This window comes from Macrotis lagotis, chromosome X (genome assembly GCF_037893015.1).
Source record: "Macrotis lagotis isolate mMagLag1 chromosome X, bilby.v1.9.chrom.fasta, whole genome shotgun sequence".
Lineage (NCBI taxonomy): Eukaryota > Metazoa > Chordata > Mammalia > Peramelemorphia > Peramelidae > Macrotis > Macrotis lagotis.
The window spans coordinates 207,591,476-207,617,840 of record NC_133666.1 but is presented as its reverse complement, the minus strand read 5'-3'; the positions used below and the strand labels follow the sequence as shown (position 1 = coordinate 207,617,840).

Here is a 26,365-nt window from a genome sequence, read left to right as displayed (position 1 = left end):
GCACAAAGTCAATGCAGCTAATATTAAAAGAAAAGAAGGAGGGGCAGCTAGGTGACACAGTGGATAAAGCACCAGCCCTGGAGTCAGGAGTACCTGGGTTCAAATTCGACCTCAGACACTTAATAATTACCTAGCTGTGTGGCCTTGGGCAAGCCACTTAACCCCATTTGCCTTACAAAAAAAAAAATAAAAAAAAAAGGAAAAGAAGGAACAAAAAAATTTTATGTAAATTTTTATGACAAAGGCATCATTTCTCAAATTTATAAGGAACTGAGGCAAATTTATAGAAATAAAGGACTTTTCCTGGTTGATAAACGGCTCAAAGGATAAAGACAGGAAATTTTCAAAAATATATCTGAATCAAGTTATCAATAGTCAGATGAAAAAAATGCTCTCCTCTACATCCATTGATTGAAGAAATACTAACAGAATTCTGAAGTATAACCTCACACAAATCATGGCTAACATGATAGTAAAATCAAATGACAAATTCTGAAGGGGCTAGGAAAATATAGACACAATAATATGCTGTTAGTAAAGTGGTGAACTGATTCAAACACTCTGGAGAACTATTTGGAATTAGGCCAAAGGGCTATAAAATTGTATTTCTCCTTTGTACCAATGATGCCATTACTAGATCTGTATCCTAAAAATAATTTAAAAAACCAAAAGGGGAAATATTTACAGTAGATCTTTTTTGAAGTGGCAAAAAAATGTAAATTTGGGGGATGCCCATCATTTGAGCTGTACAAGTTATTGGTAAATGATGGTAGTGGAGAACTATTGTGTTTTAAGAAATGATCAGCATGTTGGCTTCAGAAAAACTAATTCAAAGAGAACTGAGAAGCACTAGTAAAACATTGTACATAGTAATATTAACATCATAAGGATGAACAAATGTGAACAACTTAACCATCGAATTTAATAAAATCATCCAAGACAATTTCATTAACTCATGATAAAAAAGGCTATCCTGAGAGAGAAAGATTTGATGATCTCTGAGTGCAAATTAGTGTCTATTATTTTCACTTCATGGGACTTCTTTGCTTTATATTATTTTTCCTTTTTGCAACATAGATAATGTGTAAATAAATTGTATGACTTCACATACCTTCCCAGGGAGTGGAGGAGGGGTAGGTCAAAGGTAAAAAAAAAAAACTGGATTTCAAAATGCTAAAGAAGATGTTAAAAATAAAAGAGGAAGATATAAAGTCAAGTTGTAATAATGAGATATTCATGATTTCATTTTCAGTCTTTTTTTGTGTTCTGTTCTGTTGGGAATATAGGACATTTTTTTGTTGGTTGAGTTCACAATAAAACAAATATTAAAATTGATCTGGTACACACTTGAAATATAAAATAGACAATGAATCAGAAATGATTGAACTCAATAACCCCATACATGATAAACCTGGAAACATGAATTCCCTGGGAAAGCCTTTCTTATTTGACAAGCATTACTAGAAAAAGTGCAAAGCAGGCTTACTGAGATTACATGTGACCAGCATTTGATAGCATGCCATATGCTACAATAAACTCTGTACAAATACATTATATAGCATAATGCATGGTAAGTTCCTATAATAAAAAATAAACAAAAGAGAATTATTTCCTGTACCTGTCATAGCTTATTGTAATTTATTAACAAAACAAGGAACAGTGATGATTATGAGATAAAATAATTGGGTTTAATAATAAAAATGTAAAAAATATAATATACTATAATAATATAATATAACTATAATGATATAAAAATAAAATATCAATAAGGCAAAAAGGATTAAAAAGTATGCCACTTATTGGAAGGAGGTTGTGAGGGGAAATTTTTTATATCAAATTTTCATTACTTATAAGGAGGGAACTTCCTTTATTAGTAAAGGTTGGTATCTTCTTTAATATTTGGATTCATAACTGATTGCCTAGAGCAGGGAGGATAAGAAGCTTGATATCTGTATATAAATATAAATATAAAAGCGATTCTAACAATATTAACAAAAGAAAAACAGCAACAGAGCAATAGAAAATTAATAGCAAAAAATTATGATCAAACTTTGCCCCAAAGAGGAGATATGAAGAAGCAGCATCCCTGACTCTTTTTGCAGAGTTGTCTAAATATGAATATAGAACAATGAATAAGTTTTTTATATATTGGTTAGATTTGTCAAATTTTCTATCCTTTTAAATAGTTATTATTATGAGAAAGGACTAGGGGAGATAGAGAAAGACGATTTTATTGGGAAATATAGGTGATTTAAAACCAAAAGATATCAAAAACCTGTTTTTTTAAAGATAGAAGAATGTATAAAAATCCAAGGAGATGTCAGAATGGAATGAAAAAGATATTACTATGTTTGTGGGTCAAAGGAATAATTCAAATTCACAAATACTCTCTTTTGTTCTTGGTAATATACCTTCATCCTAGCTTCCCCTAAGGGGGAAAGTTTTCTCTGCTTTAAAAGGAAGAATTAATCTCTTCCTCTCTAGTTTCACCCTGATTTCCATTAACCATATCTGTTATGGATGCAAGTCACCTGTTTTTTAAAATGTTAATTAATTTATAGGCAAAGAATCAATATAAAGCAATCAAGAAGTAGTTGTAAGGCTGCATGCTTGTGCTGCTGGTGATAATAAACAGAATAGACAATTTTTTCCCCTTTTGTTGTTGTTCAGTCTTTCAGTCATGTCAAATTTAGTAGTCAGTCAGAGTTCAAACTCAGAGGAAGATGTTAAACTCTATACTTCTTATAAAAATTGAAATAAAAAGGTAAAATAATCATAAAATTCCTTCAAAAATTAAATGTTTGTGAACCCTAACATATCAGATCACAGTCTAAGAGGATGGTAAGTATAGTTCTTCTTATATCATCCTACCAGGGAAAAAGTGAAAACTTATAGACTACCCCCCAACACATACAACTACAATTAGCTCTAAAAACAGTTACATAAAAAACTCTGAACCTTGGGACAGTACCTCATGTACTTTTAGGAGCAGAAGTAGAGGGAAAAATTGGGAAGACAAATAAGAAAATAGGGATTATTTAAGAAAAAGAGTTAACAACTTGGTAAAGGAGATACCAAAAATATTGTAGAAAATAGCACCTTAAAACCAGAATAGGTCAAAACAAAGAGAACTACTTAAAAAGCAAATTTGTCCAAATGGAAGAAAATATATTAAAATTAACAGAAGAGAAGATCCCTTTAAAGTCTAAAATTGGCTAAATGAAAGAGGAGGTACACAAAAGTACAATTGGGCAAGTAGAAACTAATGATTTCAGGAGACAGTGAGAAATTATCATATAAAATCAAAAGATGGGAAAAAGAAGAAAATGTGAAATATCTGGTAAATTGATCCAGGAGAGATAATTTAAGAATCATTGAACTATCTGAAAGTCATGATAAAAAAAAAGAGTATAGAGATCATCTTTCAAGAAATTATCAAGGAAAACTACCCTGATATCGTGGACCCAGAGAGTAAAATAAAAATTGAGAGAATTCACTGTTTACTTCCAGAAAGAGATCACCAAAATGAAAAGTCCCAAAGAATATTTTTTTCCACAATGAATATGGTGACTTTATTGATGGTACACAATAAAGGACTCTAGACTTCTCCCCCTACTACAGGGGTGCTTTGGGAAAAGGATGTGAATGGGGCATAGGATCCCTGGTAGAGGAACACATGTTAGGGATGTGGGCTCCCCAGTGATGTAACTTTTTTTGGCTGGGGATGAAGTTTCATCCATGGCTTCCCATTTTATTCCTTAGAGGCCATGAAGACAATGAGGTCGACTACATGGTTGCCATAACCATACTCGTCATACCATGAAATAAGCTTGACAAAGTGGTCATTGAGGGCAATACCAGCACCTGTATCAAAGGTAGAAGAGTGGGTGTCACTGTTAAAGTCACAGGATACAACCTGGTCCTCTGTTTAGCCCAGGATGCCCTTCAAGGGTTCCTCTGATGTTTGCTTCACCACTTTCTTGATGTCATCATATTTAGCAGGTTTCTCCAGGTGGCAGGTCAGATTCACAACAGATACATTGGGAGTGGGAACATGGAAAGCCATGCCTGTGAGCTTTCCATTCAGCTCAGGGATGACCTTGCCTACAGCCTTGGTAGCTCCAGTGGAAGCAGGGATGATATTTTGGGCATCACCACATCCATCACACCACAGCTTGCCAGAGGGACCATCCACAGTCTTCTGGGTATCAGTAATAGCATGTGCTGTGGTCATGAGTCCTTCCATAATGCCAAAGTTGTCATGAATGACCTTGGCCAAGGGGGCCAAGCAGTTGGTGGTGCAGGAGGCATTACTGACAATCTTAAGGGAATTATCATATTTCTCATGTTTCACTCCCATCACGAATATTGGTGGCATCAGCAGAAGGGGCAGAGATAATGACCCGTTTGGTTCCACCCTTCAAGTGAGCCCCAGCCTTTTCCATGGTGGTAAAGACACCAGTGGACTCTACAATGTACTCAACTCCAGTATCTCCCCATTTAATATTGGTGGGATCCCGCTTCTGGAAGATGGTAATAGCTTTTCTATTGATCACCAGCTTTCCATTCTCAGCCTTGACAGTGCCCTTGAACTTGCCATGGGTGGAATCATATTGAAACATATAAACCATGTAGTTGAGGTCAATGAAGGGGTCATTGATGGCCACAACGTCTACTCTGCCAGAATTGAATGCAGCCCTGGTCACCAGGTGCCCAATGTGGCCAAATCCGTTGACTCTGACCTTCACCATCTTGGTTCAGGAATGTGATTGACTAGAGCAGCGGATACTAGCAGGGAGCTTGGAGAAGAACTGAGAGCCACAAAGAATATTTTAGTCAAATTCCAGAGATCTTAGGTTAAGGAGAAAATATTTCAAACAGTCAGAAAAGAATAGTTCAAATATAGAGAACCATAGTCAGGATAATAGGAAATTTAGCTGCTTTTATATTAAAGAATCTGAGAGCTTAGAATATGAAATTCAGTGGATACAGAAGTTAGAATTGGAGACAAGAATAATTTGTACAACAAAATTAAGTATAATCCCATTTCTTCTTTTTCTTTTTAAGGTTTTTGCTAGGCAAGGCCGCACAGCTAGGTAATTATTAAGTGTCTGAGGCAGGATTTGAAGTCAGGCACTCCTGACTCCAAGGCCAGTGCTCTATCTACTATGCCACCTAGCCGCCCCATAAGTACAATCCCTTAAAGGAAAACGTGAATATTTAATGGAACATAGAACTTTCAAGCATCCTTGATGAAAAGACCAGAGCTGAATGGGAATTTTGACTTTCAAGTATAAGACTCAAGAAAGGCATTTAAAAAAACAACAACTGTAAAGAGAAATAATAAGGGAATAACTAAGATTAAACCACTCACATTCTACCATGGGAAGATGATACTTTTAACTCCTAAGAACTTTTTCTTTATTAGGACAGTTAGGAGTGTGTATTGACAGAGAACAAGGTGTTAGCTGATTTTGATGAGATGATTATCTAAAAAAATTAGAGAGAAAAAAGAATGCACTGGGAGAAGGGAAAATGGAGAAGTAGAATAGTGTAAATAATCTCATATAAAAGAAGCACAAAAGTGGTGTGTGTATGTTTGGGGGTGGGGAGGGAGTGTGTATCCATTGTCCTCATTGGATTTTGCTCCAAAAGAGAATAACAAACACATTCAGTTGTATATATAAATCTGTTTTACTGTTCAGGAAAGTAGGAGGAGAAAGGAATAAATGAAAAGAGGATAGAGCTGAAAGAACAAAGAGTGGACTGGGAGAGGCATTTGTGAGAAGAAAACCTTTTTTGGGGATGGACACTATGAAAGAAAGGAGAATATTATTAAAAAAGAATAAAGGGAGGAATAGGATCTAGGGAAATAACTGTAAGCATAATGCAAATCTTCCTGTGAAAAAATTTTAGAGCAAGTTTCTCTGATAAAGGCTTCATTTCTCAAAAACACAGAGAACTGTCAAATTTATAAGAATACTAGTCATTCCCCAATTGATAAACACTCAAAGGATTTGAACAGGCAGCTCCCAGACCAAGAAATCAAACCTATTTATACTCATATGGAAAAAATACTCTATAGGGTACTGGCCCTGGAGTCTGAAGGACCTGAGTTCAAATCTGACCTTAAACTCTTAATAATTCCTTAGATGTGTATCCTTGGGCAAGTCACTTAACCCCATTTCCTGAAATAAATAGAATTTAAAAAAAAAGAAAAAATACTCTAGATCAGATTAGGTAAATAGAAATCAAAATGACTCTTAAGAACCACCCCATACCTTTCAGATAGGCTAATATGACAGAAAAGCAAAATAACAAATGTTGTAAGGAATGTGGGAAAATTGAGGTACAAATGAACTGTTGCTGGAGTTGTATACTGATACAACCATGGAAGAAAATGATTTGGAACTATGCTTAAAAGGATAAAGAAAACCATATATACCCTTTGATCTAGCAATACTACTACAAGGTCTGTATGCCAAAGAGATAAAAAGTAAAAAAGTAAAAAGACTTGTATATATAAATATAGTTATAGAACCTTTTCAGTAGTGGCAAAGAATTGAGAATTAATGGGATGCTCATCAATTGGGGAATGTCTGAACAAGTATAGGATTCTATGAAATGCTGTCATTCTATAAGAAATGATGAGCACAAAAATCAAAACAATAGGGGAAAACTATGAGAAAGAAAAGACATAAAGCAAAATCTTTAAAGTGACAATAGTATTCTTAAGTCTGCATTCAGACTCCATAATTCATTTTCTGGAAATAGATGACATATTCCATTTTGACTCTTAGAATTGTCTTTGATCGCTGTTTTATGGAGAAGAGTAAGTCTATCATAATTGAGCAACACACAATATTGCTGTTAATGTGTAAAATTTCTCTGGATTCTGCTCATTTCACTCAACATGAGTTCATGCAATTCTTTCCAGGAGATCATCATCTTAAATCATATACCAAGATAAGATCAAAATAGGTCCATGATTTACATATGTAGTGATACTGTAAGCAAATTAGGAGAACAAAGTTTACTTGTTAGATCTATGGATAAGGAAGGAATTTAGGAATAAATAGGAGATAGATTTATGAGACATAAAATGGATTTTTTGATTATAATAAATTAACCAAGATTATACAACCAAGGTTAGAAGCTGGGAAATAATTTTTACAGAAAATATTTCTGAAAAAGGCCTCATTTCTCAAATATAATTCAAAGTCATTCCCTAATTGATAAGTGGTCAAAGGATATGATGAGGCCTTTTTTTCAGATGACAATATCAAAATTTTCTATTGTCATATGAAGAAATGCTCTAAATCATTATTGATTAGAAAAATACAAATTAAAACAATGTTGAAGGACCTCCTCATGCCTATTAGATTGACTAATATGATAAAAAGGAAAATAATAAATTTTCAAGGGGATGTAGGAAAACTAGGATAGTATTGGTGGAAATGTGAACTGATCCAAGCATTCTGAAGAGCAATTTGGAACTATTTCCAAGTACTTTCTTTTTTTTTCTTTTTTTTTCAATTTATTTTTTGTTCTCATTTTGTACAAATGTTTTTCTTTACATTAATAAAATATACTTGTTTACAAGTAAACAAAATACCCCTCCCCCCCTGAATATAGATAGACTTGATTGGGCAAAAAAGTAAAGGGGGGGAGAAAAAAAAATTAAAATTAAAAAAAATAATAGTAATAATTGTAGCTATGGCCAGGTGGTGCAATGGACGAAGCACCAGCCTTGGAGCCACAAGCACCCGAGTCCATATCCAGCCTCGTAAACCCAATAATCACCCAGCCATATGACATGCAAGCCACCGGATCCCCACTGTACTGCAAAAACCCAAAAGAAGAAAAAAAAAGACCCAAAATAAAATAAAATAGTAATAATAGTAGGGGTGGCTGGGTGGCAGACAGAGCATTGGCCCTTGAGCCAGGAGCAGCGGGGTCCAAATCTGGCCCCAGACAGCCAATGATCACCCTGCTATGTGGCCCCAGGCAGGCCACCCAGCCCCACTTGCCCTGCACCCTCCCCCAAATAATAATAACAAAAAATGTGTTTCAGTCTTTGTTCCAACACCATCAACTCTGTCGTGAGTGGATCACATTCTTTATGATAAGTCCATCACAAAAGTTACTTCCATATTTTTCCAACGTTGCCATTGTTGATCATAACTCCCTCCTTTCTTATTTCTCCACTACCATGTACTATATTTTCTCTCTCCTTTCACTCTGACTCTGCTGTAGGGTTGCTGAGTGGCGCAGCAGACAGATCCCTGGTCCTGGGGCCAAGAAGCCCTGAGCCCCCATACCACCCCTTAGGTACAGAATCCACCTGGCCCTATGGTCCTGGGCAGGCCTTCCAATCCCAGCCCCTTGCAAGAAGTAAGAAAGGAAAATGTGTTATATCTGACCACTGTCCCCCCCATGGTCCATCCTTTCCTCCTTTATTCACATCACCACCCCTTCCCCCTGCTCCCCCCTCCTTCTTACTCTAGTTGTCTATACCCCATTGAGTATATTTGCTGTTTCCTCTCCTAGCCACCTCTGATGAGAGCAAAGGTTCCCTCATTGCCCCTTGCCTCCCCCCTTCCATATCATTGCAATAGCTCATTGTAATAAAAAAATCTTATTATGTGAAATATCTTGGACTATTCCCCCTCTCCTTTTTCTTTCTCCCTTTCCATTTCCCTTTTTTTTTCCCTATTGACTCCATTTTTACACCATATTTTATCTTCAAATTCAGCTTTCTCCTGTGCTTCAACTATAAAAGCTCCCTCTACCTGCTCTATTAAATGAGATGGTTCATATGAGTATTATCAGTATCATTTTTCTATACAGGAATATATGTAGTTCATCATCATTAAGTCCCTCATATTTTCCTCTTCTCCTCCACTCTCTATGCTTCACCTGAGTCCTGTATTTGAAGATCAAACCTGTTCAGCTCTGGCCATTCTAACAGGAACATTTGAAATTCTCCTGGCTCATTGAAAGTCCATCTTTTTCCCTGGAAGAGGACATTCAGTTTTGCTGGGTAGTTGATTCTCAATTGCATTCCAAGCTCTTTTGCCTTCAGGTATGTTATATTCCAAGCCCTAGGAGCTTTTAATGTAGTTGCTGCTAAGTCCTGAGTGATCCTGACTGCAGCTCCACGATATTTGAACTGTGTCCTTCTGGCTGCTTGTAGTATTTTCTCTTTGACTTGGGAGTTCTGGAACTTGGCTATAATATTCCTGGGGGTTGGTTTTTTGGGATCTCTTTCTCGGGGGGATCGGTGGATTCTCTCCATTTCTATTTTGCCCTCTGCTTCTAGAATATCAGGGCAATTTTCCTGTAGTAATTCTTTGAAAATGATGTCAAGGCTCTTTTCCTGATCATGACTTTCAGGTATTCCAATAATTTTCAAATTATCTTTCCTAAGTCTGTTTTCCATATCAGTTGTTTTTTCAATGAGATATTTCACATTTTCTTCTAATTTTTCATTTTGTTTTGTTTTGAAGTACTGATTCCTGATTTCTGGTAAATTCATCAATCTCCCTGAATTCTATTCTTTGTCTGAAGGATTTTCCTCAGAGAGCTTTCTTATCTCTTTTTCCATCTGGCCAATTTTGCTTTTTAAATCATTTTTCTCCTCAATAACTTTTTGAACTGTTTTATCCATTTGACCTAAGCTGTTTTTTAGCATGCTATTTTCTTCAGCATTTTTTTGGATTTCCTTGACTAAGCTGCTGACTTCATTTTCATGTTTTTCCTGCATCTCTCTCCTTTTTTTTTCCCAGTATTTCTTCTAACTCCCTCATTTGATTTTCAAAGTCTTTTTTGAGCTCCATTATAGCCTGAGCCCAATTTCTGTTTTTCTTGGAGTCTTTAGATGCAGGAGCTTGTGCTTCTTCATCTTCAGACTGAGTGTTTTGATCCTTATTGGGCTCATTTGCAAAATATTTCTCAATGGTCTTCCTCTTGTTTCTTTGTTTGTTTATTTTCCCAGCCTAAGCCTATTTTTGGGGTGCTTCCTGAGCTTTTGGGACACTGCCATCAGGGTCTCAGTGTGTGAGGTTCTGTCCTCCCTCCTGGTCTGTGAATGACCATAAGCGCCCCCCTCTGCCACGGGGCTGAGGTGGGGGGGGCCCTGTTGTTCTATGGGGGGCGGCCTAGACTGGGATCAGGATCTGAATGTTGTCAGAGCTCCAGAGTCCTGTTCCAGGGGCAGAGGACAGATCTCTGCAGTCTCTCTTCACTCCCCTCCCTCAGCTCAATGGGCTCATGCCCTGGGGGCTCCTGCTTACTAGTTCGCCCGCTTCTGTTTCCAGGTCTAGGCTGCTGAAAGACCAGGCTGCTCACTGTGTGCCCTGAGGGCTGGGCTCCACGTGCTTGCTCTGGCAGAGGTCCCCCCGCTGCTCCCCCACTTTGTGCCGGTGCTCCCCGGGGTGCAGCTCAGGAGACTCCCCCGCTGCTATGAGCTGAGGCTCCCAGCGCCCTGGGGCTGCCTCCGGGAGGCTAAAGTTCTTTGGCTCTGTCGGGCCACCCCTCTGGCGGACAGCCCCTCCGGCCCCAGGGAGCAGAGCCTTTCTGCTCTTTTCCAGGTTACCTTGAGTAGGAGAACTGCCTCACTGGGTCCCTTTGTGGGTTCTGTCTCTCGAAATTTTAGTTAGAGTCCTTAGTTTGTGAATTTTTATCAGAGAGCTCCTAAGACTTGATCCCTTCATGTCGCCATCTTGGCTCCGCCCCCCCTACATATCCCAAGTACTTTCAAATTGTATATAAAGCAATATCACTCAAAGGTCAATATCTCAAAGAGACAAAAAAGAGTAAAGGATCTATTTGTACATAATTTTTTATAGCAGCACTTTTTGTGGTTGCTAAGAATTGAAAGTTGAGGGGATGCTCATCAATTGGAGAATGACTGAACAAGTTTATATATATTATATATATATATATATGTGTACACATATGTATAATGGAATATTATTATGCTATAAGAAATGTTGAGACTTCAGAAAAATCTGGAAAAATTTGCATGAACTTATGCATAGTGAAATAAGCAGAATCAAAACAGTATAAACAAATATTTTGTGATTAATAGCTGTGAATAACTTAGATATTCTCAACAATATAGTGATCCAAGAAAATTCTAAAGTACTCATGATGAGAAATGCCAAAAGGAGTCAACCAAAAATATTTTTTGAAACAAATATGATTTCATTAATGAATGTATTTATATAATAATTCTAATAAATAACTGAGTACAGCAATATATGATTGTGACCAAGTAGGATTTATACTAGGAGTGCAGGAATGGTTCAATATAAGAAAACTATTGATATAACTCAATATTAACATAATATAAATAGCAAAATCAGAAAAATTATTTAATTATAGATAGTAATAGATGCAGAAAAATCTTTTTGACAAAATGTATTACTCATTCCTATTAAAAAACTTTAAAAGTATAGTCATCCTTTTATTTGAAATGATAAGAAGCATCAACTTGGAAAATCCTAGAAATGTAACTAAAAATTAATGAAAGAAGTCTTAGTAGGATGAAATTCTACTTAAACTAATATACTTACTCAGTGCCATCCTGGTCAAATTACCAAAAATTATTTTACTGAGTTAGAAAAAAAGTAAAATTTATTTTGATGGACAAAAGGAAAAAAATATCAAAGTAATTAATGGAAAAACTGTACAGGGAGAAAGTATAACATTTATCTAACTAGCATTCCTTCTTTTCAGTGATCTAAGTTAGACTTTTATAAAACAAGTTGGTTTTGGAAGTATTTTATTTTTTATTTTTAAATTAATTTTTATTAAAGATATTATTTGAGTTTTACAATCCCCCCCCCCCACTCCTACTCCCCCCCCTCCACGGAAAGCAATCTGTCAGTCTTTAGGAAGTATTTTATTTATCTGAACCTGAAATACACTGATTTATGTTATACACATGCTAATTTAAAATCTGAAATACACTGATTTATGTTATACACATGATAATTTATTAAAGTTGCAAACCTTGTTTAAAGTTTAATATTTTGCCCCAAATCAAACATAATAACATTACATAGATAGAGATAGATAGATAGATAGATAGATAGATAGATAGATAGATAGATAGATAGATAACATTAAATTTTCTGGGTAAGGTTAACAGATCCAGTGCAAGTCGTAGCAAGGCATTGTCATTTCCATTTTCTCATTTCTCACAAAAAGCCTTTATAAATTCTAAACTTCCAAATTGGACTGGATTAGGTCCCAATTGTCAAAAATCTTAGATTTAGTGTTTTTAATTTCACAAGTTACTGAATAGGAATCAACTTTATAATTCTAGTTTAATGTGTCTTGGAGACTTTAACAGTCAGGATATTTTTTACCATGCAAAATCCAGGGACAATGATGATAACATTGAAGAGAATATGCTGTTAGTGACACAAATAAAATTAGTGCCACAGAGTGAAAAGAAATATACTTCATCTTAAGAAAAGCTTTTAGAATTTTATTTGTCTTTCCCTTGATGGTTAAATAAAACATAGCAGGTCTTTCTATATAATTTTAAATTCAGTGCTTTGGGATTTTAACTGAATATTTACATACTGGATTGGTGACCTTAGTTTGATTTTTTCAGATTCCCCTCTGATAGCTAAAATGATGGGTGATTTTAATACCTTTTAAACTATGTTAGCATAAGTGTGTGTACCATTTTGAACAGTCTTTATGAGTTGTGAAGAGTAAATAAAATAATGAATACAGCTTGTAAATTGCAATTTATAAAGCTGTTTATGTAATTTATCATTGATGTCACCTTGACAATTTCATGACCGCCAGATTATTAATTGCATTGAGTATATAGACACAAACTCTGAATTTGCTCACTCTAATCTGCTTTCAAACTGACAATAAAGTGCCACAATACAGTTAGACTCAAATATTCTTAGGACTGTAGGAATAATTCTCTTGAAAGGAATTACATTGCCTCTACTCACCACTCTAGTTCTTGGAACCCAATAATAAACTTGAATTGGCATAAATGACTATTCACAGTAATAACATTTTACTATCTTAAACATAATTTTTATAGACAATGAAAAATTAATAATAACAATGTTGTTAATGCAGGTGCTTATATATTAAAACAAATGATGAATTGCATCACAAACCACAAAGAAATCTGCATCCTACTTTCCCAACAATTCACTCGATTTTGTTTTAATAAGTTATTTGTAATTTCTGTTTCTTACTTAATCATATCCCATGTATCCCCCTACACAAATGCAGACACACACACACATGCACACACGTGCGTGCAGACATACACATACATCAATGTTTCCAAAAGAGCCATCCCATAGGACAAATGGTAATTTTTGAAGAGAGAACAAATGAACGACAGATTGAAAAAAGTCTGAAAACTTGTGCATTGTGTAACATCTTTTAACTTCCAACCTCTATGAAGGAATAAGTTTGGGGTATCTCTTAATTTATATCCTACTAGATATTTGAATTATGATTACATTTATTTCTGATTTTTTTTAGAATGTCATCTTTTTTTATTTATGCTGTTTTGTTACTGTGTACATTGTTTTTCTTGACTGTTTGCTTTACTCGGCATTAGTTCATATAGATCTTTCTACTCTTCTATATAGTCATCACACATAATTTATAATAACACATTAATATTTCATTATATTCATGTACCATGATTAATTTAACCAATTTCCAATGATGGTTATCTATTCTTAGCTATCACATAAAGTGGTGCTATAAATAATTTGGAATATAGAAATATTTTTAAAAAAATAAATGACTTCCAAGGATTATAAACCCAGCACTGAATTCTATGGTTCAAACCATGTGGACAAATTATACAATTTATGTCAATAATTGGACATGTTTTCCAAAACCGTTGTACTATTTCACAGATTCACCAATAACATATTACTGTTTTACTTCCTCCAACAGAGACTATTGCAGTTTTTTGTCTTTTTTTTGCCACTTTTTAAGGTTGTTTTGCTTTTCATTTCTCTTAGTTATGATTTGGAGTATTTTTTCTTTTGGTTAGCAATATTTTTGTTCTTTTGAGAATTGTTTGTTGTATATATATATATATATATATATACATATATATATATATATTTTTAACTTTTGTTAATAATTTGCTAATTATATATTAAATAATAAACAAGAAATAGATACAAAAGAAGTTTTCTCATTTGACTACTTCTCTTTGTTGTTTGTGCAAAAGTTTTCAGTTTTAAGGAATGAAAGTTATTTATTTTATCTTTTGTAACTGCTGCTATCTTTTGTTTGGTTAAAATATAACTTCTACTTATAGCTGTGGGAAGCATAAAATCTATTTTTCATCTAGTTTTTCTTAAAAAATAGTATTATCTTCAATTTTAATGTCATGAATCTATTAAAATATATAGTAGAATGTAGTGAATGGTCTCAATCTAAGCCTAATTTCTGCCTGATTCTTTTCCAGTTTTTAAATATGAGCATTTCCTAGAAAATTTGTTTTATACTTTATTAAACATTAGGTTAGAGTTCAATTATTTCTGAATCTCTTTATTCTGTTCCATTTATATATTTCTCTATTCTTTAATTATGCCAGATGGTTCAATTTACTTAATTTATATGGGGAAGAATACAATGTGCTTGTGGAATATTGACAGAGAAACAAATGAGGAAGCAAAAATTATATACTCAGGATAACTCATAAATCTAAATTGGAGGCTTTGATGCTGCAGACTTTGATGTTGTAATATGGTTCAGAGGAGAGCCTGGGATAATATTTGTTCATGTAGTGAATCTGGAAAGGCTTTGAGGAAGCTTAGTCATGGGTGAAAGGAGTTGAGCCTATGACTTAGAGAGTGTGAATGGTCCAGAGTGATCCTCAGTATCCCAACATTTCAAAGTTAAGATTTGCAGGTAGTATAGAATTGCTACTTAAAGGTCTCAATCAGACAACCTTTTTTGATTAGTCTCCTGAGTTCAGATTTGTATTCAATGCACTATTTATACCTGTGACAAGGAGTAGCATGTTTTCAGTAGTATCTGACAGAAGGGTTCTTCTGGCAGCAGTGTTACTTGTGGGGACAGATACTATATATGAATTTGGTTACATTGAACTTATTCTCTCAAGAAATTGAAGTGGCATAGTAAGAGTATGTTCATGAGGAATTGGTGGGTTATATCTTTAAGAAAACAACATTTTGTAGAAATCGATCTAATGTTAAGTGGTTAAGTATAACAGGTGGTGATGATTGGTTTCAATAAAATGGAAAAAATACCCACATTTGGTGGGTGTTTGAGCCAAAGACAGTAGAGAAACAGCTACTGGAATTCTGAGGGAATGATGTACTCCTGGCCCTCAAGGGAAAATGTGTTTGAATTTGCACATTCTTTATCTGAGGGGTAGCTAGGTGGGGTAATGGATAGAGCACCGGCCCTGGAGTCAGGAGGACCTGAATTCAAACATGACTTCAGACACCTAATAATTACCTAGCTGTGTGGCCTTGGGCAAGTCACAACCTTGTTACCTTGCAACCCCCCCCCCCAAAAAAAAGGAAAAAAAAGAAATTCTTTATCTGGATGAGGATAGCATTTTACAGCAAGTTCTTTGGAGTTCTTCAGGATCATTTTGTAAATCATTTATATTTTTCATAGTTGACTATTTTAACAGTATTGCTTTTGATGTTTATATTATTCTCCTACTTCTGCTTATTTCAATTTGTACCACTTCATATAATTATTTTTTTCTCTAAATTTCCTTCCATCATTTCTTATAGACATTAATATATCATCACTTTTATATAGTATAACTTGTTCAGAGAATCCTCAATGAACAGACATCCCCTCAGTTTCCAATTCCTTGAAGAATGCTTCTATGAATGTTTATATACATATAAAGTCTTTTCATTTTTCTTAGATCTTCTTGGAATATTGCTGGTCAAAAAATATGGAATTTTATAACATTTTGGTCATAGTTCTAAATTGTTGTCCAGAATGGATGGACTAGTGCACAATGACACCAAAAGTGTATTAATGTGTCTGTGTTCCCCTACATTTTTTTGAACATTTGGCATTTTCCTTTTTGGTGATATTAACCAATCTTATAGGTGTGAAATGGTACTGCAGAATTGTTTTAATTTTGTTTTCTCTAATCAAAAGTTTTTTTTAAAGAATTTCTTTATGTGATTATTGATAGTTATCAATTGCTTTGATTTCTTTTTTTAAACTTTTTAATTTTAATTTTATTTATTTAAGGCAATGGGGTTTTAAGTGGCTTGCCCAAGGCCACACAGCTAGGTAATTATGAAGTGTCTGAGGCAAGATTTGAACTCAGCTACTCCTGACTCCAGGGCTGATGCTCTATCCACTGCGCCCCCTAGCCACCCTATTTGCTATCTTTTTCTGAGTGCATTTTGATCATCCTTTGTCATCATAATAGCTTCTTGATGGTCAGATTTTTTTTTTGTTTGCTCATTTTCCCAACTTTTGACTTGGTTTGTTAAAGTAGGACTCTTCTTCCAGTTTGGAGGGTTCACTGTCCCAAGTCAGTGCAGTCAGTCCCAAGGGTTTTGTGCAGCTGTTTTTAGAGATACTTCTGGGGACTGCAAGTTTTCAGGTTCAGTGTCTAAGGTAGTATGATCTAAGGAGAAGAGTTTACTCCTCTCCTTGTCTGTGTTCTACTCTGTGAGTGACCACAAACATGTTTTTCTGCCTTGGAAGGAGGGTCCCTGTTCCCTTTTGGTAACAAGCTTTGATATGCTACTGCTCTTCCTCTTCCTGGGACTGAAACCTAGTATGTGACTCAGACCTGAGTATAGGCAAAGTAATGGAATTCTGTTACAGTGCTAGTAAAGGGACCCAGTAATCTAACTCTGGTAGAAGTTGTTTGAGAGCTTGGGTAGAAATTACTTCTGCTACAGATTCAATGGTTCTTAAGGCCTACTCCTGGTTTTCTGGGCCCAGGCCTGTGTTGCTACAAGGCTACAATGATCTTTGCTCCATTCTTACCATGATGCAACAAATATTTCCTGTGAACCTCCTCAGTTGTGTTTGGCATCTGTGAACTGAGAGGTCTGGAAATCATCACTACTGCCACTTACTCAGTTGCCCTTGTTGCCTGTTCCTGTGATTGAGCAATGTTCTCAACATAAGCTCTATAGAATTGATTCAATCTGGTGCTTCTCCTCTACTCCTCTTTCTCTTACCAAGCCTAATAAGACATTCTTATCCTTTCTTTACTTTTAAATTCATTTTAGTGATGGATCTACATCATTTAGAGTTAATGTTCATGATTAATTCCTCTCTGAATCTACCCTCCTTTTTTATTTTCTTTCTCTCCTCTCCTAATTCCTATTTGTTTTATATGTTTATACATATATGTATATCTATATGTATATCTATATCTATATATATATAGATATACAAAAGATACCAATAAAAATTTATTTTTAAAAGCCATTTGAAAGAAACAATCAAAATAGCCTATATGTTTTAGTTCGCATTCAACAAATCAGCAAAAACATCAAAAGGTAGAAGTAGTTCATGTTGGAGAGGTTGTGGAAGGTCAAGTACACTTGTTGATTGAGTTATGTATGTTCTAGAAAGTAGCTTGAAATTAAACAAAGAAAGTGATGATTGAATCAGAGATTCCTCTGTCAGGTATATTCTTCTAAGAGGCCAATGACAAAAAAGTCTCATATACATCAAAATATTTATAACACTTTTGACTTCTGTGCTTTAATTCCATTTAAATTCATTGATCTTTTCTTTAGAAAATGTCTAGAAGTCCTCTATTTCCTTAAAGGATCATTTGTTTTCTAGACTGAGTTTTTCTAGGTAAGTCATTCTTGATTGTAAGCTTATATATTTTACGTTGAACACTGATGTAATGTACTTTGTACATTACAAGCTCTTTACTCCTTTTATGAATTGGTTGCTTAATCTTGTGTGATTGATAATTTGGTTTCTCAGTATTGGAACTCTCATTCTGTCTTGCTTACATTACATTTTTTTAAACCCGGAAACCTCTGAAATTTTGTTAGCTCCTGGGAGTTTTCATTTTGAGGATTTTTTAGAGTCCAGAAGAGTTACAAATATTTGTACTATGACCTTCAGTGCTAAGTTTTAATGACACCTTTTGTAAAAAATTCCTTAAAACATGAAGTTCAAGTTGAAGTTTCTTGGTTATGAACTTTATTTAAATAATTTTTAAATTATCTTTCTCTTTAATTTGTCATTAATTGCTTTTTCCTTTTCTTTCAATTCTATAGAGCTTATGTTGAGAACATTGTTCAATCACCATCCTTGCTCCATTATTAGTTAGGCCTTGCAAACTTCATCTAAGTTACTCTCATAATTGATAATTTTTCTCAACTTGTGCTTGAAGACAGATAAGCCCTTTTCAGGGCTGTTCATCTGTCTTCAGTGTGCTACCCTGGAAAACCATCTCTGCAGACAACCTTCACTAATTGAGGGCAACCAAAGGGTCTCAAACACACTGGCAAGTTGAGGGACTATCTAGTCCAAGTATATTAAGTCTTCCCTGATAGAATAGATATCTGTGAACAATTTGTTTCAACAGCCATGAAGTGACTGAAACAGGGGCTGTGGAGTACTGAGAGCTTGGTCACACTTCGATGATGCCCAGATAATCAACTTAAGCCACTACTAGTCATTTTGACTTTTGTTGATAGTGGTCTACAATGATTCTGGAGGAGAAAAAAGCTGACAGCTTTATGCAAATTTGCCTCACTCTGTGTGTCTGTATGTAGCTTATATGTATTCCCTACCACCTTGTAGCATTGTATGGTCAAAACTTCTTTTTTGTTTTTTTGTTTTTCTATCCACTGTTTTGCTTTGAACTTTAAGTTTAACTTGAACTCATCTCACTGGGCTTCAGGTTCCTTCATAGTGCTGTTTTCAGATCTAGTTCTGGGCATCTACCCCACCAAGATAGTGGGGTCCTGGAAGATGTATGGTCCTTGATCTTTTTTGGGGGGTGGAATTTTGCAAGGCAATGGAGTTAAGTGACTTTGCCCAAGGTCACACAGCTAAGAAATTATTAAGTGTTTGAGACCAGATTTGAATGCAGATCTTCCTTACTCCAGAGTTGGGGTTCTATCTATTGAGCCACCTAGATGTCCATAGAATCTGGCTGCTTTGGTCTGCACTCTGGTCTTTACCCAAAAAGTGTCTTTGGTCCCTTGAAGTTACAAGTGCTAGCATATGTCTTTTCTTTGATACTTTAACCGAGGCCCTTGCTCTGTTGTGACTGATCATCACTGCTATACACTTTGAAATTGCAACCCCAGATCAGGTAATAATCAGCAACAACTGTATCTAGTGCTAGCAAATGCCTTTTCCAATCCCTCATTGTATATAAACCAAAAAACCCTCCTAAAGTTATTGCTGTTGTAGCTGTTATTGCAGATGCTATGTGTATTTTTTTTAGGGTTTTTTTTTTTTTTTTTTTTTTGGCAAGGCAATGGGGTAAAGTGGCTTGCCCAAGGCCACACAGCTAGGTAATTATTAAGTGTCTGAGGCTAGATTTGAACTCAGGTACTCTTGACTCTAGGTGCTCTATCTACTGTGCCACCTAGCTGTCCCTTGTATTGACTCTTGAAAGTGACACAAACTCATCCTGCTGACTTCATAGGTTTTTTAATTTAAAAAAATTTTTTTAAACCAGAAAATATTTCACTTTGACTTTTTGTTGGCTCTGGCATTCCAAAAAGTTGTTAGAAATATTATTTTAAATTTTAAGGAAGGGAATGTTGGAAGAATTGAGGTATGTGGTTGTCCCAATCCATTTTTATATATTATTTTCTAGTTCTTCTTACTTTATTCTATCCATTCATGTTACTTTCATTTGAAAAAAATTATTCTTCATTTCTTATAGCTCAATTGCATTATTTCAGTTTATATACCATAATTTATTTAGTCATTATGGAATTGATTGACAAACATAGCCTATTGTTTACCATTCAGTTGATGTCTTATAGTAATATGTTACAGAACTCTATAGCTGTTTGGAAGAATTAAAATTTAAAATAGCTCAAAGAACAATTTAAGAGAGCATTGGGAACAATAAATAAGTTCTTAAGAAGTTAGCATTTGTCCTAAAATGGCAAAGAATTTTTAAAAAATTATTTGTTCCCTTGGGTTCCTTCCCTCCCTCTGACCAATATAATGTTACCCATTGATTTAGTAAGTTACCACTCTCTTGCAGTGGAAGAGATCAGAAAACAATCATTTTTCAAACATGGAGGATTTTTTTTTCATTAAATGACAAATTGAATAGATGGTAGTTATATTTGTCTCCAATTATTTGGTTCTATGAGTTTTCACTACATTACTAGTCATTTAAAATAAACCTTTATTCCTTGTCAAGTAAGGAGTGTGCCTTCTTTGCTTCATTAGTGGAATTATCTTTTCTGATCTCCATTTAAGCAATGTCTTATAGATGCTGAAACTAGAACCGAAACTCTTTAAATTCAACTCACTATCAGATCAGGAAACAATGGAGATATCCACTTCCTATTTGCTGCTCATATTGAAGGACACCTACTTATAGATCCTAGATATTTAGAAACAAAAATTAACTAATTAATCTCTCATACTTCATTGATTAATTAAAATATGTATATGACCAAATGCTTGTAATACCATTTTATTTTGCCTGAATCTAAAAATTATGAGATTCCCGCTTGGCATGTTTTAATCTCCATTTCCAATCTGCAAATTTCCTTATTTTATATTTCATGTTAACTTTTTTCTTAAACATTGTATTCACCTATTATGGTCTGCTTTTATTCTTTATTATCTATGGAATTTCAATGGAAAATGAAGTAAAAATGAGGCATTTGCTAAAAGTTCCCTTTTATCATGTTTAATTTTCTCATTGGTGATGTATTATCTAGTCATAAAGATATCCTTCAACAGCCTTTTAGATAGTATTCTTTGTTACAGGAAATCCATTATTTCACTCCAGCAAAGAAATGAAGCAATGTAATATGATCCTTTTATCCTAGCAAAAGGGCACAACTTATTTATTTTCAAAATTGTGAATTTTTCACCTATAAAACATCCTCTACAATTGAAAACATAATTATGTGTACTTGTCAGTCATTCTTAACCTACTTATACTCTGCTTATGCCATTTTATTTTAAAAGAAAAGGATTAAAGCTTTTGAATGAAATGATAGGTATACACAGCATGTGTGCATGTCATTAGATTTCTGAAGAGAGAATTGAACAGAAAGATTACCAGTATTTGATTTTTTTCATAAGTATTAAAGAGCTATTTCAGAATATATAAGAAAAATGTAAAAAAAATTACCTCAATATTTTGTTCCTTTTTTGTAATTAATCTAAAGATCTCATTCATCTATACATAATGTCACCATAAATCAAATTTGGAAAGGATAATATTTTAAAGAGAGAGACTAAGATAAGTTTTAAAAGTTGATTTTAATGTCTCATACCTCAATTTCTTTTTTTAATTTTCTTATGTTTTTTTATTCTCATTTCGTACAAATGTTTTTTTACATTAATAAAATATACTTGTTTACAAGTAAACAAAATACCCCTCCCCCCATGAATATAGATAGACTTGCTTGGGCGAAAAAGTAAAGGGGAGAGAAAAAAAATTAAAATTAAAAAAATAATAGTAATAATTGTAGGTATGGCCAGGTGGCACAATGGACGAAGCACCAGCCCTGGAGCCACGAGCACCCGAGTCCATATCCAGCCTCGTAAACCCAATAATCACCCAGCCATGTGACATGCAAGCCACCCAATCGCCACTGCCCTGCAAAAACCAAAAAGAAGAAAGAAAAAAAAAAGGCCCAAAATAAAATAAAATAGTAATAATAGTAGGGGTGGCTGGGTGGCAGACAGAGCATTGGCCCTTGAGCCAGGAGCACCTGGGTCCGAATCCAGCCTCAGACACCCAAAGATCATTCTGCTATGTGGCTCCAGGCAGGCCACCCAGCCCCACTTGCCCTGCACCCTCCCCCCTCAAAAATAATAACAAAAAATGTGCTTCAGTCTTTGTTCCAACAACATCAACTCTGTCATGAGTGGATCACATTCTTTATGATAAGTCCATCACAAAAGTTACTTCCATATTTTTCCAATGTTGCCATTGCTGATCACAACTCCCTCCTTTCTTATTTCTCCACTACCGTGTACTATATTTTCTCTCTCCTTTCACTCTGACTCTGCAGTAGGGTCGCTGAGTGGCACAGCAGACAGATCCCTGGTCCTGGGGCCAAGAGGCCCTGAGCCCCCATACCACCCCTTAGGCCCAGAATCCACATGGCCCTATGGTCCTGGGCAGGCCATCCAATCCCAGCCCCTTGCAAGAAGTAAAAAAGAAAATGTGTTATATCTGAACACTGTCCCCCCATGGTGCATCCTCTCCTCCTTTTTTCACATCCCCACCCCTTCCCCCTGCTCCCCCCCTCCTTCTTACTCCAGATGTCTATACCCATTGAGTATATTTGCTGTTTCCTCTCCTAGCCACCTCTGATGAGAGCAAAGGTTCCCTCATTCCCCCTTGCCTCCCCACTTCCATATCATTGCAATAGCTCATTGTAATAAAAATAAATCTTATTATGTGAAATATCTTGGACTATTCCCCCTCTCCTTTTTCTTTCTCCCTTTCGATTTCCCTTTTTTTTTTCCTATTGACTCCATTTTTACACCATATTTGATCTTCAAATTCAGCTTTCTCCTGTGCTTCAACTATAAAAGCTTCCTCTACCTGCTCTATTAACTGAGATGGTTCATATGAATATTATCAGTATCATTTTTCTATACATGCAGTTCATCCTCATTAAATCCCTCATATTTACCCCCTCTCCTCCAATCTCCATGCTTCACCTGAGTCCTGTATCTGAAGATCAAACCTTCTGTTCAGCTCTGGCCATTCCAAAAGGACCCTTTGAAATTCCCCTGGTTCATTGAAAGTCCATCTTTTCCCCTGGAAGAAGACATTCAGCCTTGCTGGGTAGTTCATTCTTGGCTGCATTCTAAGCTCTTTTGCCTTCTGGTATATTGTATTCCAAGCCCTACGAGCTTCCAATGTAGATGCTGCTAAGTCCTGAGTGATCCTGATTGCAGCTCCACGATATTTGAACTGTGTACTTCTGGTTGCTTGTAATATTTTCTCTTTGACTTGGGAGTTCTGGAACTTGGCTATAATATTCTTAGGGGTTGGTTTTTTGGGATCTCTTTCTCGGGGGATAGGTGGATTCTCTCCATTTCTATTTTGCCCTCTGCTTCTAGAATATCAGGGCAATTTTCCTGTAGTAATTCTTTGAAAATGATGTCAAGGCTCTTTTCCTGATCATGACTTTCAGGTATTCCAATAATTTTCAAATTATCATTCCTAAGTCTGTTTTCCATATCAGTTGTTTTTTCAATGAGATATTTCACATTTTCTTCTAATTTTTCATTTTTTTTGTTTTGAAGTATTGATTCCTGATTTCTGGTAAATTCATCAATCTCCCTGAATTTTATTCTTTGTCTGAAGGATTTATTCTCCTCAGAGAGTTTTCTTATATCTTTTTCCATCTGGCCAATTTTGCTTTTTTAAAGCTTTCTTCTCCTCAATAACTTTTTGAACTGTTTTATCCATTTGACCTAAGCTGTTTTTTTAGCATGCTATTTTCTTCAGCATTTTTTTGGATTTCCTTGACTAAGCTGCTGACTTCATTTTCATGTTTTTCCTGCATCTCTCTCCTTTCTTTTCCCAGTTTTTCTTCCAATTCCCTCATTTGATTTTCAAAGTCTTTTTTGAGCTCTATCATAGCCTGAGCCCAATTTCTGTTTTTCTTGGAGTCTTTAGATGCAGGAGCTTGTGCTTCTTCATCTTCAGACTGAGTATTTTGGTCCTTCTTGGGCTCATTTGCAAAATATTTCTCAATGGTCTTCCTTTTATTTCTTTGCTTGTTCATTTTCCCAGCCTAAGCCTGTTTTTTTGGGGTGCATCCTGAACTTTTGGGACACTACCACAAGGATCTCAGTGTGTGAGGCTCTGTCCTCCCTCCTGGTCTGTGAATGAACATAAGCGCCCCCCTCTGCCACGGGCCGAGGTGGGAGGGCCCTGTTGTTCTATGGGGGGGCCTAGACTGGGATCAGGATCTGAATGTGGTCAGAGCCCCAGAGTCCTGTTCCAGGGCCAGAGGACTGAGCTCAGCAGTCTCTCTCTCTCTCTTCACTCCCCTCCCTCAGCTCAATGGGCTCATGCCCTGGGGGCTCCTGCTTAAGGGCTCCACCTGCTTCTGTTTCCTGGATTTGGGCTGCAGAAAGACCAAGCTGCTCCCTGTGTGCCCTGAGGGCTGGGCTCCATGTGCTTGCTCTGGAAGAGGTCCCCAGCTGTTCCCCCACTTTGTGCCTGTTGCTCCCCGGGGTGCTGCTCAGGAGACTCCCCCACTGCTGTGAGCCGCAGCTCCCAGCACCCTGGGGGCTGCCTCCGGGAGGCTGAAGTTCTTTGGCTCTGGTGGGCCACCCCTCTGGCGGGCTGCCCCTCCAACCCTGGGGAACAGAGCCTTTCTGCTCTTTTCCAGGTTACCTTGAGTAGGAGAACTACCTCACTGGGTCCCTTTGTGGGTTCTATCTCTCGAAAGTTTAGTTAGAGTCCTTAGTTTATGAGTTTTTATCAGAGAGCTCCTAAGACTCGTTCCCTTCTGTCGCCATCTTGGCTCCGCCCCCCTCAATTTCAATAAAGAGTGCAAAATGCATTCTACATTAATTTTTTAAAATTTATTCCAAAACTTCTCCAGTGAATGTTGGAAGAAAATGAAATTTTTGGGAAATATTGATGGAAATTTTTTTAAAAAGAGATAACTTTTTAAAAAAAAATTCTACTTTCTTGACAGCATATGAAGAGAAAGATAGAAATAATTTCACCTTAAAAAGTCCCATTATAGTCCTTTAAATGAGTTCTTAGTAATGAGGTACTGCAGTGGAGTTGAGTGGAGACTTCACTGAACTGAGATTGAGAAGGTCTTAGCTCAATAACCAAATAACTTTATGACTTTGGAAAATTCACTTAACTTCTCTAAGCTTTAGTTTAACGGATTATGGAATTACAGAGTTGGAAGTAGTTCAAAGGTCAAGTTTCATCTCAATAGAAATTTCTTCCAGACTGTCCAGAAAATCTCTAGTGAATGAGGATGCATTAACTCTTAAACCAGTCCAGTACACTTTTGTGTTTTATTCTAGAACTCTACAGACCCAGATGATCTAGGGTGATAAAGTGAACCTTGGACTCAGGAAAACTAAGTTTGAATTTTTGTTTTGATAACAATGCACTTGAACAAGTCTTTTCCTCTCTCTAATTTCCTCATGTAGAAATGAGGAAGCTAGATCAAAAGTTCATCTAGGACTCTTTCAATTCTAATAGTATAGAATTCTGTATTTCCTTCTCTCCCCATCCAAGTGAAGGCTTCTAATTTAAAGTTCTAATAAATAATTGGATTATTGTATAAAAGAGATCATCCTTTTCTATCTCTTAGAACCTGTGATCTAATAACGGAAAAAGTACTCATGAAGAAACGTTGAACTCTCTGGAATGATCAGGCATGAAAGGTGTTGATATAGATTTATAGATTCTGTGCTCCTGTGTCCTGATCATAAACTCCTTAAAGATTGAGAGAGAGAGAGAGAGAGAGAGAGAGAGAGAGAGAGAGAGACAGAGAATGTAAGATCACTAATACCTCATCTGTATCTGATAGTATATTATTCCAAACACATAGCAACATTTTCTCATCTGCTATTCAGGAAAAGATTGTTTTTTATACTTAGTATTTGATTACATTTTTGTGCTGCCATTTATATTGTAGTTGTCATGTACGTCATTTTTCTAGTTCTGCTTTTTTCTCTCTGTACCAGTTCATGTCTTCCCCTTTTTCTCTGAATTTGTCATAATGATTGTTGCTTTTAAAGAATTAATACTCAGGGAGGGAAGAGAGGGTGCTAGAAAAATGTGGAACTCATAAACTAGCAAATGGATAAATGTTGAGAACTACCTTTGTAATGGGAAAAACAAAATGAAATATTAAAAAAAATTTAAAAAGAAATCATGAGATTGGAATGGCAGGAAAAACCTGCATGAACTGATAATGACTGAAGTGAGCAGAACCAGAGGAACATTGAGCACACTAACAGCGAGTATTGTGTAATGATTAACTATGATGGATTTTTTCTTAGCAGCAAAATAATCAAAGGCAATTCTAAAGATCACATGATGAAAAATAACATTTGAATCTGGCAAAGGAACTGTGGAGTCTGAATACAGACCGGAGGCTACTATTTTCAATTTTTTGTTTGTTTTGATTTTCAA

At 35.7% G+C, this 26,365-nt stretch overlaps 1 long non-coding RNA gene and 1 pseudogene across 1 annotated transcript in view; one reads left to right on the top strand and one right to left on the bottom strand.

Moving 5' to 3' along the window:
• Window positions 1–26,365, top strand: part of LOC141502119 (uncharacterized) — a 264,749-nt gene that overhangs the window by 163,609 nt on the left and 74,775 nt on the right. The gene's annotated exons all lie outside the window — the stretch shown is intronic.
• On the bottom strand, window positions 3,752–4,751 carry LOC141498553 (glyceraldehyde-3-phosphate dehydrogenase-like; annotated as a pseudogene).